This window comes from Accipiter gentilis, unplaced genomic scaffold (assembly GCF_929443795.1).
Source record: "Accipiter gentilis unplaced genomic scaffold, bAccGen1.1, whole genome shotgun sequence".
Classification (NCBI taxonomy): domain Eukaryota; kingdom Metazoa; phylum Chordata; class Aves; order Accipitriformes; family Accipitridae; genus Astur; species Astur gentilis.
The window spans coordinates 975,242-985,817 of record NW_026061075.1 but is presented as its reverse complement, the minus strand read 5'-3'; positions in this window follow the sequence as shown (position 1 = coordinate 985,817).

Sequence of the window (10,576 nt, the reverse complement as noted above, 5' to 3'; positions counted from 1 at the left end):
CTTGCCCAGAGGAGGAACATCTCATGGATCTCGTCCTCGGCAGAGCCTGATTCCGAAAAGGCACACGTCCGGCTCCTTGTCCCACACGGAAGGTGGCAGCCCTGAAAGATGTTGCTGGTCTTCACCGTCCCCCTGCAGCCTATTCACAGGTACAACAGTATCTGGGACCCGGGCATGCCCAGAGGAGGAACATCTCATGGATCTCGTCCTCGGCAGAGCCTGATTCCGAAAAGGCACACGTCCGGCTCCTTGTCCCACACGGAAGGTGGCAGCCCTGAAAGCTGTTGCTGGTCTTCACCGTCCCCCTGCAGCCTATTCACAGGTACAACAGCATCTGGGACCCTGTCATGCCCAGAGGAGGAACATCTCATGGCTCTCGTCCTCGGCAGAGCCTGATTCCAAAAAGGCACACGTCCGGCTCCTTGTCCCACACGGAAGGTGGCAGCCCTGAAAGCTGTTGCTGGTCTTCACCGTCCCCCTGCAGCCTATTCACAGGTACAACAGCATCTGGGACCCGGGCTTGCTGAGAGGAGGAACATCTCATGGCTCTCGTCCTCGGCAGAGCCTGATTCCGAAAAGGCACACGTCCGGCTCCTTGTCCCACACGGAAGGTAGCAGCCCTGAAAGCTGTTGCTGGTCTTCACCGTCCCCCTGTAGCCTATTCACAGGCAAAACAAGATCTGGGACGTGGGCTTGCCCAGAGGAGGAACATCTCATGGCTCTCGTCCTCGGCAGAGCCTGATTCCGAAAAGGCACACGTCCGGCTCCTTGTCCCACACGGAAGGTGGCAGCCCTGAAAGATGTTGCTGGTCTTCACCGTCCCCCTGCAGCCTATTCACAGGTACAACAGCATCTGGGACCCTGGCATGCCCAGAGGAGGAACATCTCATGGCTCTCGTCCTCGGCAGAGCCTGATTCCGAAAAGGCACACGTCCGGCTCCTTGTCCCACACGGAAGGTGGCAGCCCTGAAAGCTGTTGCTGGTCTTCACCGTCCCCCTGCAGCCTATTCACAGGCACAACAGGATCTGGGACCCGGGCATGCCCAGAGGAGGAACATCTCATGGATCTCGTCCTCGGCAGAGCCTGATTCCGAAAAGGCACACGTCCGGCTCCTTGTCCCACACGGAAGGTGGCAGCCCTGAAAGCTGTTGCTGGTCTTCACCGTCCCCCTGCAGCCTATTCACAGGCACAACAGGATCTGGGACCCGGGCTTGCCCAGAGGAGGAACATCTCATGGCTCTTGTCCTCGGCAGAGCCTGATTCCGAAAAGGCACACGTCCGGCTCCTTGTCCCACACGGAAGGTGGCAGCCCTGAAAACTGTTGCTGGTCTTCACCGCCCCCTGCAGCCTATTCACAGGCACAACAGGATCTGGGACCCGGGCTTGCCCAGAGGAGGAACATCTCATGGATCTCGTCCTCGGCAGAGCCTGATTCCGAAAAGGCACACGTCCGGCTCCTTGTCCCACACGGAAGGTGGCAGCCCTGAAAGCTGTTGCTGGTCTTCACCGTCCCCCTGCAGCCTATTCACAGGTACAACAGGATCTGGGACCCGGGCTTGCTGAGAGGAGGAACATCTCATGGCTCTCGTCCTCGGCAGAGCCTGATTCCGAAAAGGCACACGTCCGGCTCCTTGTCCCACACGGAAGGTGGCAGCCCTGAAAACTGTTGCTGGTCTTCACCGTCCCCCTGCAGCCTATTCACAGGTACAACAGGATCTGGGACCCGGGCTTGCCCAGAGGAGGAACATCTCATGGCTCTCGTCCTCGGCAGAGCCTGATTCCGAAAAGGCACACGTCCGGCTCCTTGTCCCACACGGAAGGTGGCACCCCTGAAAGCTGTTGCTGGTCTTCACCGTCCCCCTGCAGCCTATTCACAGGCACAACAGGATCTGGGACGTGGGCTTGCCCAGAGGAGGAACATCTCATGGCTCTCGTCCTCGGCAGAGCCTGATTCCGAAAAGGCACACGTCCGGCTCCTTGTCCCACACAGAAGGTGGCAGCCCTGAAAGCTGTTGCTGGTCTTCACCGTCCCCCTGCAGCCTATTCACAGGTACAACAGGATCTGGGACCCGGGCTTGCTGAGAGGAGGAACATCTCATGGTTCTCGTCCTCGGCAGAGCCTGATTCCGAAAAGGCACACGTCCGGCTCCTTGTCCCACACGGAAGGTGGCAGCCCTGAAAGCTGTTGCTGGTCTTCACCGTCCCCCTGTAGCCTATTCACAGGCACAACAAGATCTGGGACGTGGGCTTGCCCAGAGGAGGAACATCTCATGGATTTCGTCCTCGGCAGAGCCTGATTCCGAAAAGGCACATGTCCGGCTCCTTGTCCCACACGGAAGGTGGCAGCCCTGAAAGATGTTGCTGGTCTTCACCGTCCCCCTGCAGCCTATTCACAGGCACAACAGGATCTGGGACCCGGGCTTGCCCAGAGGAGGAACATCTCATGGATCTCGTCCTCGGCAGAGCCTGATTCCGAAAAGGCACACGTCCGGCTCCTTGTCCCACACGGAAGGTGGCAGCCCTGAAAGCTGTTGCTGGTCTTCACCGTCCCCCTGCAGCCTATTCACAGGCACAACAGGATCTGGGACCCGGGCATGCCCAGAGGAGGAACATCTCATGGCTCTCGTCCTCGGCAGAGCCTGATTCCGAAAAGGCACACGTCCGGCTCCTTGTCCCACACGGAAGGTGGCAGCCCTGAAAGCTGTTGCTGGTCTTCACCGTCCCCCTGCAGCCTATTCACAGGTACAACAGGATCTGGGACCCGGGCTTGCTGAGAGGAGGAACATCTCATGGCTCTCGTCCTCGGCAGAGCCTGATTCCGAAAAGGCACACAACCGGCTCCTTGTCCCACACGGAAGGTGGCAGCCCTGAAAACTGTTGCTGGTCTTCACCGTCCCCCTGCAGCCTATTCACATGTACAACAGGATCTGGGACCCGGGCTTGCCCAGAGGAGGAACATCTCATGGATCTCGTCCTTGGCAGAGCCTGATTCCGAAAAGGCACACGTCCGGCTCCTTGTCCCACACGGAAGGTGGCAGCCCTGAAAGCTGTTGCTGGTCTTCACCATCCCCCTGCAGCCTATTCACAGGCACAACAAGATTCAGGAGTTGGGCATGCCCAGAGGAGGAACATCTCATGGCTCTCGTCCTCGGCAGAGCCTGATTCCGAAAAGGCACACGTCCGGCTCCTTGTCCCACACGGAAGGTGGCAGCCCTGAAAGCTGTTGCTGGTCTTCACCGTCCCCCTGCAGCCTATTCACAGGCACAACAGGATCTGGGACCCTGTCATGCCCAGAGGAGGAACATCTCATGGCTCTCATCCTCGGCAGAGCCTGATTCCGAAAAGGCACACGTCCGGCTCCTCGTCCCACACGGAAGTTGGCAGCCCTGAAAGCTGTTGCTGGTCTTCACCGTCCCCCTGCAGCCTATTCACAGGCACAACAGGATCTGGGACCCGGGCATGCCCAGAGGAGGAACATCTCATGGCTCTCGTCCTCGGCAGAGCCTGATTCCGAAAAGGCACACGTCCGGCTCCTTGTCCCACACAGAAGGTGGCAGCCCTGAAAGCTGTTGCTGGTCTTCACTGTCCCCCTGCAGCCTATTCACAGGTACAACAGGATCTGGGACCCGGGCTTGCTGAGAGGAGGAACATCTCATGGCTCTCGTCCTCGGCAGAGCCTGATTCCGAAAAGGCACACGTCCGGCTCCTTGTCCCACACGGAAGGTGGCAGCCCTGAAAGCTGTTGCTGGTCTTCACCGTCCCCCTGCAGCCTATTCACAGGCACAACAGGATCTGGGACGTGGGCTTGCCCAGAGGAGGAACATCTCATGGATCTCGTCCTCGGCAGAGCCTGATTCCGAAAAGGCACACGTCCGGCTCCTTGTCCCACACGGAAGGTGGCAGCCCTGAAAGCTGTTGCTGGTCTTCACCGTGCCCCTGCAGCCTATTCACAGGCAGAACAGGATCTGGGACCCGGGCATGCCCAGAGGAGGAACATCTCATGGATCTCGTCCTCGGCAGAGCCTGATTCCGAAAAGGCACACGTCCGGCTCCTTGTCCCACACGGAAGGTGGCAGCCCTGAAAGCTGTTGCTGGTCTTCACCGTCCCCCTGCAGCCTATTCACACGCAAAACAGGATCTGGGACCCGGGCTTGCCCAGAGGAGGAACATCTCATGGCTCTCGTCCTCGGCAGAGCCTGATTCCGAAAAGGCACACGTCCGGCTCCTTGTCCCACACGGAAGGTGGCAGCCCTGAAAGCTGTTGCTGGTCTTCACCGTCCCCCTGCAGCCTATTCACAGGCACAACAGGATCTGGGACCCGGGCTTGCTGAGAGGAGGAACATCTCATGGCTCTCGTCCTCGGCAGAGCCTGATTCCGAAAAGGCACACAACCGGCTCCTTGTCCCACACGGAAGGTGGCAGCCCTGAAAACTGTTGCTGGTCTTCACCGTCCCCCTGCAGCCTATTCACAGGTACAACAGTATCTGGGACCCGGGCTTGCCCAGAGGAGGAACATCTCATGGCTCTCGTCCTCGGCAGAGCCTGATTCCGAAAAGGCACACGTCCGGCTCCTTGTCCCACACGGAAGGTGGCAGCCCTGAGAGCTGTTGCTGGTCTTCACCGTCCCCCTGCAGCCTATTCACAGGCACAACAGGATCTGGGACCCGGGCATGCCCAGAGGAGGAACATCTCATGGCTCTCGTCCTCGGCAGAGCCTGATTCCGAAAAGGCACACGTCCGGCTCCTTGTCCCACACGGAAGGTGGCAGCCCTGAAAGCTGTTGCTGGTCTTCACCGTCCCCCTGCAGCCTATTCACACGCAAAACAGGATCTGGGACCCGGGCATGCCCAGAGGAGGAACATCTCATGGCTCTCGTCCTCGGCAGAGCCTGATTCCGAAAAGGCACACGTCCGGCTCCTTGTCCCACACGGAAGGTGGCAGCCCTGAAAGCTGTTGCTGGTCTTCACCGTCCCCCTGCAGCCTATTCACAGGTACAACAGCATCTGGGACCCTGGCATGCCCAGAGGAGGAACATCTCATGGCTCTCGTCCTCGGCAGAGCCTGATTCCGAAAAGGCACACGTCCGGCTCCTTGTCCCACACGGAAGGTGGCAGCCCTGAAAGCTGTTGCTGGTCTTCACCGTCCCCCTGCAGCCTATTCACAGGTACAACAGGATCTGGGACGTGGGCTTGCCCAGAGGAGGAACATCTCATGGCTCTCGTCCTCGGCAGAGCCTGATTCCGAAAAGGCACACGTCCGGCTCCTTGTCCCACACGGAAGGTGGCAGCCCTGAAAGCTGTTGCTGGTCTTCACCGTCCCCCTGCAGCCTATTCACAGGTACAACAGGAGCTGGGACCCGGGCTTGCTGAGAGGAGGAACATCTCATGGCTCTCGTCCTCGGCAGAGCCTGATTCCGAAAAGGCACACGTCCGGCTCCTTGTCCCACACGGAAGGTGGCAGCCCTGAAAACTGTTGCTGGTCTTCACCGTCCCCCTGCAGCCTATTCACAGGTACAACAGGATCTGGGACCCGGGCTTGCCCAGAGGAGGAACATCTCATGGATCTCGTCCTCGGCAGAGCCTGATTCCGAAAAGGCACACGTCCGGCTCCTTGTCCCACACGGAAGGTGGCAGCCCTGAAAGCTGTTGCTGGTCTTCACCATCCCCCTGCAGCCTATTCACAGGCACAACAAGATTCAGGAGTCGGGCATGCCCAGAGGAGGAACATCTCATGGGTCTCGTCCTCGGCAGAGCCTGATTCCGAAAAGGAACACGTCCGGCTCCTTGTCCCACACGGAAGGTGGCAGCCCTGAAAGCTGTTGCTGGTCTTCACCGTCCCCCTGCAGCCTATTCACAGGTACAACAGGATCTGGGACCCGGGCTTGCCCAGAGGAGGAACATCTCATGGCTCTCGTCCTCGGCAGATCCTGATTCCGAAAAGGCACACGTCTGGCTCCTTGTCCCACACGGAAGGTGGCAGCCCTGAAAGCTGTTGCTGGTCTTCACCGTCCCCCTGCAGCCTATTCACAGGCACAACAGGATCTGGGACCCGGGCTTGCCCAGAGGAGGAACATCTCATGGCTCTCGTCCTCGGCAGAGCCTGATTCCGAAAAGGCACACGTCCGGCTCCTTGTCCCACACGGAAGGTGGCAGCCCTGAAAGATGTTGCTGGTCTTCACCGTCCCCCTGCAGCCTATTCACAGGTACAACAGGATCTGGGACGTGGGCTTGCCAAGAGGAGGAACATCTCATGGCTCTCGTCCTCGGCAGAGCCTGATTCCGAAAAGGCACACGTCCGGCTCCTTGTCCCACACGGAAGGTGGCAGCCCTGAAAGCTGTTGCTGGTCTTCACCGTCCCCCTGCAGCCTATTCACAGGTACAACAGCATCTGGGACCCTGTCATGCCCAGAGGAGGAACATCTCATGGCTCTCGTCCTCGGCAGAGCCTGATTCCGAAAAGGCACACGTCGGGCTCCTTGTCCCACACGGAAGGTGGCAGCCCTGAAAGCTGTTGCTGGTCTTCACCGTCCCCCTGCAGCCTATTCACAGGCACAACAGGATCTGGGACGTGGGCATGCCCAGAGGAGGAACATCTCATGGCTCTCGTCCTCGGCAGAGCCTGATTCCGAAAACGCACACGTCCGGCTCCTTGTCCCACACGGAAGGTGGCAGCCCTGAAAGCTGTTGCTGGTCTTCACCGTCCCCCTGCAGCCTATTCACAGGTACAACAGGATCTGGGACGTGGGCTTGCCCAGAGGAGGAACATCTCATGGCTCTCGTCCTCGGCAGAGCCTGATTCCGAAAAGGCACACAACCGGCTCCTTGTCCCACACGGAAGGTGGCAGCCCTGAAAACTGTTGCTGGTCTTCACCATCCCCCTGCAGCCTATTCACAGGTACAACAGTATCTGGGACCCGGGCTTGCCCAGAGGAGGAACATCTCATGGCTCTCGTCCTCGGCAGAGCCTGATTCCGAAAAGGCACACGTCCGGCTCCTTGTCCCACACGGAAGGTGGCAGCCCTGAAAGCTGTTGCTGGTCTTCACCGTCCCCCTGCAGCCTATTCACAGGTACAACAGCATCTGGGACCCTGGCATGCCCAGAGGAGGAACATCTCATGGCTCTCGTCCTCGGCAGAGCCTGATTCCGAAAAGGCACACGTCCGGCTCCTTGTCCCACACGGAAGGTGGCAGCCCTGAAAGATGTTGCTGGTCTTCACCGTCCCCCTGCAGCCTATTCACAGGCACAACAGGATCTGGGACCCGGGCATGCCCAGAGGAGGAACATCTCATGGCTCTCGTCCTCGGCAGAGCCTGATTCCGAAAAGGCACACGTCCGGCTCCTTGTCCCACACGGAAGGTGGCAGCCCTGAAAGCTGTTGCTGGTCTTCACCGTCCCCCTGCAGCCTATTCACAGGTACAACAGGAGCTGGGACCCGGGCTTGCTGAGAGGAGGAACATCTCATGGCTCTCGTCCTCGGCAGAGCCTGATTCCGAAAAGGCACACGTCCGGCTCCTTGTCCCACACGGAAGGTGGCAGCCCTGAAAAGTGTTGCTGGTCTTCACCGTCCCCCTGCAGCCTATTCACAGGTACAACAGGATCTGGGACCCGGGCTTGCTGAGAGGAGGAACATCTCATGGCTCTCGTCCTCGGCAGAGCCTGATTCCGAAAAGGCACACGTCCGGCTCCTTGTCCCACACGGAAGGTGGCAGCCCTGAAAGCTGTTGCTGGTCTTCACCATCCCCCTGCAGCCTATTCACAGGCACAACAAGATTCAGGAGTCGGGCATGCCCAGAGGAGGAACATCTCATGGGTCTCGTCCTCGGCAGAGCCTGATTCCGAAAAGGCACACGTCCGGCTCCTTGTCCCACACGGAAGGTGGCAGCCCTGAAAGCTGTTGCTGGTCTTCACCGTCCCCCTGCAGCCTATTCACAGGTACAACAGGATCTGGGACCCGGGCTTGCCCAGAGGAGGAACATCTCATGGCTCTCGTCCTCGGCAGATCCTGATTCCGAAAAGGCACACGTCTGGCTCCTTGTCCCACACGGAAGGTGGCAGCCCTGAAAGCTGTTGCTGGTCTTCACCGTCCCCCTGCAGCCTATTCACAGGCACAACAGGATCTGGGACCCGGGCTTGCCCAGAGGAGGAACATCTCATGGCTCTCGTCCTCGGCAGAGCCTGATTCCGAAAAGGCACACGTCCGGCTCCTTGTCCCACACGGAAGGTGGCAGCCCTGAAAGCTGTTGCTGGTCTTCACCGTCCCCCTGCAGCCTATTCACAGGTACAACAGGATCTGGGACCCGGGCTTGCCCAGAGGAGGAACATCTCATGGCTCTCGTCCTCGGCAGAGCCTGATTCCGAAAAGGCACACGTCCGGCTCATTGTCCCACACGGAAGGTGGCAGCCCTGAAAGCTGTTGCTGGTCTTCACCGTCCCCCTGCAGCCTATTCACAGGTACAACAGTATCTGGGACCCGGGCTTTCCCAGAGGAGGAACATCTCATGGCTCTCGTCCTCGGCAGAGCCTGATTCCGAAAAGGCACACGTCCGGCTCCTTGTCCCACACGGAAGGTGGCAGCCCTGAAAGCTGTTGCTGGTCTTCACCGTCCCCCTGCAGCCTATTCACAGGCACAACAGGATCTGGGACGTGGGCTTGCCCAGAGGAGGAACATCTCATGGCTCTCGTCCTCGGCAGAGCCTGATTCCGAAAAGGCACACGTCCGGCTCCTTGTCCCACACGGAAGGTGGCAGCCCTGAAAGCTGTTGCTGGTCTTCACCGTCCCCCTGCAGCCTATTCACAGGTACAACAGGATCTGGGACGTGGGCTTGCCCAGAGGAGGAACATCTCATGGCTCTCGTCCTCGGCAGAGCCTGATTCCGAAAAGGCACACGTCCGGCTCCTTGTCCCACACGGAAGGTGGCAGCCCTGAAAGCTGTTGCTGGTCTTCACCGTCCCCATGCAGCCTATTCACAGGCACAACAGGATCTGGGACCCGGGCATGCCCAGAGGAGGAACATCTCATGGCTCTCGTCCTCGGCAGAGCCTGATGCCGAAAAGGCACACGTCCGGCTCCTTGTCCCACACGGAAGGTGGCAGCCCTGAAAGATGTTGCTGGTCTTCACCGTCCCCCTGCAGCCTATTCACAGGCACAACAGGATCTGGGACCCGGGCATGCCCAGAGGAGGAACATCTCATGGATCTCGTCCTCGGCAGAGCCTGATTCCGAAAAGGCACACGTCCGGCTCCTTGTCCCACACGGAAGGTGGCAGCCCTGAAAGCTGTTGCTGGTCTTCACCGTCCCCCTGCAGCCTATTCACAGGTACAACAGTATCTGGGACCCGGGCTTTCCCAGAGGAGGAACATCTCATGGCTCTCGTCCTCGGCAGAGCCTGATTCCGAAAAGGCACACGTCCGGCTCCTTGTCCCACACGGAAGGTGGCAGCCCTGAAAGCTGTTGCTGGTCTTCACCGTCCCCCTGCAGCCTATTCACAGGTACAACAGCATCTGGGACCCTGGCATGCCCAGAGGAGGAACATCTCATGGCTCTCGTCCTCGGCAGAGCCTGATTCCGAAAAGGCACACGTCCGGCTCCTTGTCCCACACGGAAGGTGGCAGCCGTGAAAGCTGTTGCTGGTCTTCACCGTCCCCCTGCAGCCTATTCACAGGCACAACAGTATCTGGGACCCTGGCATGCCCAGAGGAGGAACATCTCATGGCTCTCGTCCTCGGCAGAGCCTGATTCCGAGAAGGCACACGTCCGGCTCCTTGTCCCACACGGAAGGTGGCAGCCCTGAAAGATGTTGCTGGTCTTCACCGTCCCCCTGCAGCCTATTCACACGCACAACAGGATCTGGGACCCGGGCTTGCCCAGAGGAGGAACATCTCATGGATCTCGTCCTCGGCAGAGCCTGATTCCGAAAAGGCACACGTCCGGCTCCTTGTCCCACACAGAAGGTGGCAGCCCTGAAAGCTGTTGCTGGTCTTCACCCCCCCCTGCAGCCTATTCACAGGTACAACAGGATCTGGGACCCGGGCTTGCTGAGAGGAGGAACATCTCATGGCTCTCGTCCTCGGCAGAGCCTGATTCCGAAAAGGCACACGTCCGGCTCCTTGTCCCACACGGAAGGTGGCAGCCCTGAAAGCTGTTGCTGGTCTTCACCGTCCCCCTGCAGCCTATTCACAGGTACAACAGCATCTGGGACCCGGGCTTGCCCAGAGGAGGAACATCTCATGGCTTTCATCCTCGGCAGAGCCTGATTCCGAAAAGGCACACGTCCGGCTCCTTGTCCCACACGGAAGTTGGCAGCCCTGAAAGCTGTTGCTGGTCTTCACCGTCCCCCTGCAGCCTATTCACAGGCACAACAGGATCTGGGACCCGGGCATGCCCAGAGGAGGAACATCTCATGGATCTCGTCCTCGGCAGAGCCTGATTCCGAAAAGGCACATGTCCGGCTCCTTGTCCCACACGGAAGGTGGCAGCCCTGAAAGCTGTTGCTGGTCTTCACGGTCCCCCTGCAGCCTATTCACAGGCACAACAGGATCTGGGACGTGGGCATGCCCAGAGGAGGAACATCTCAT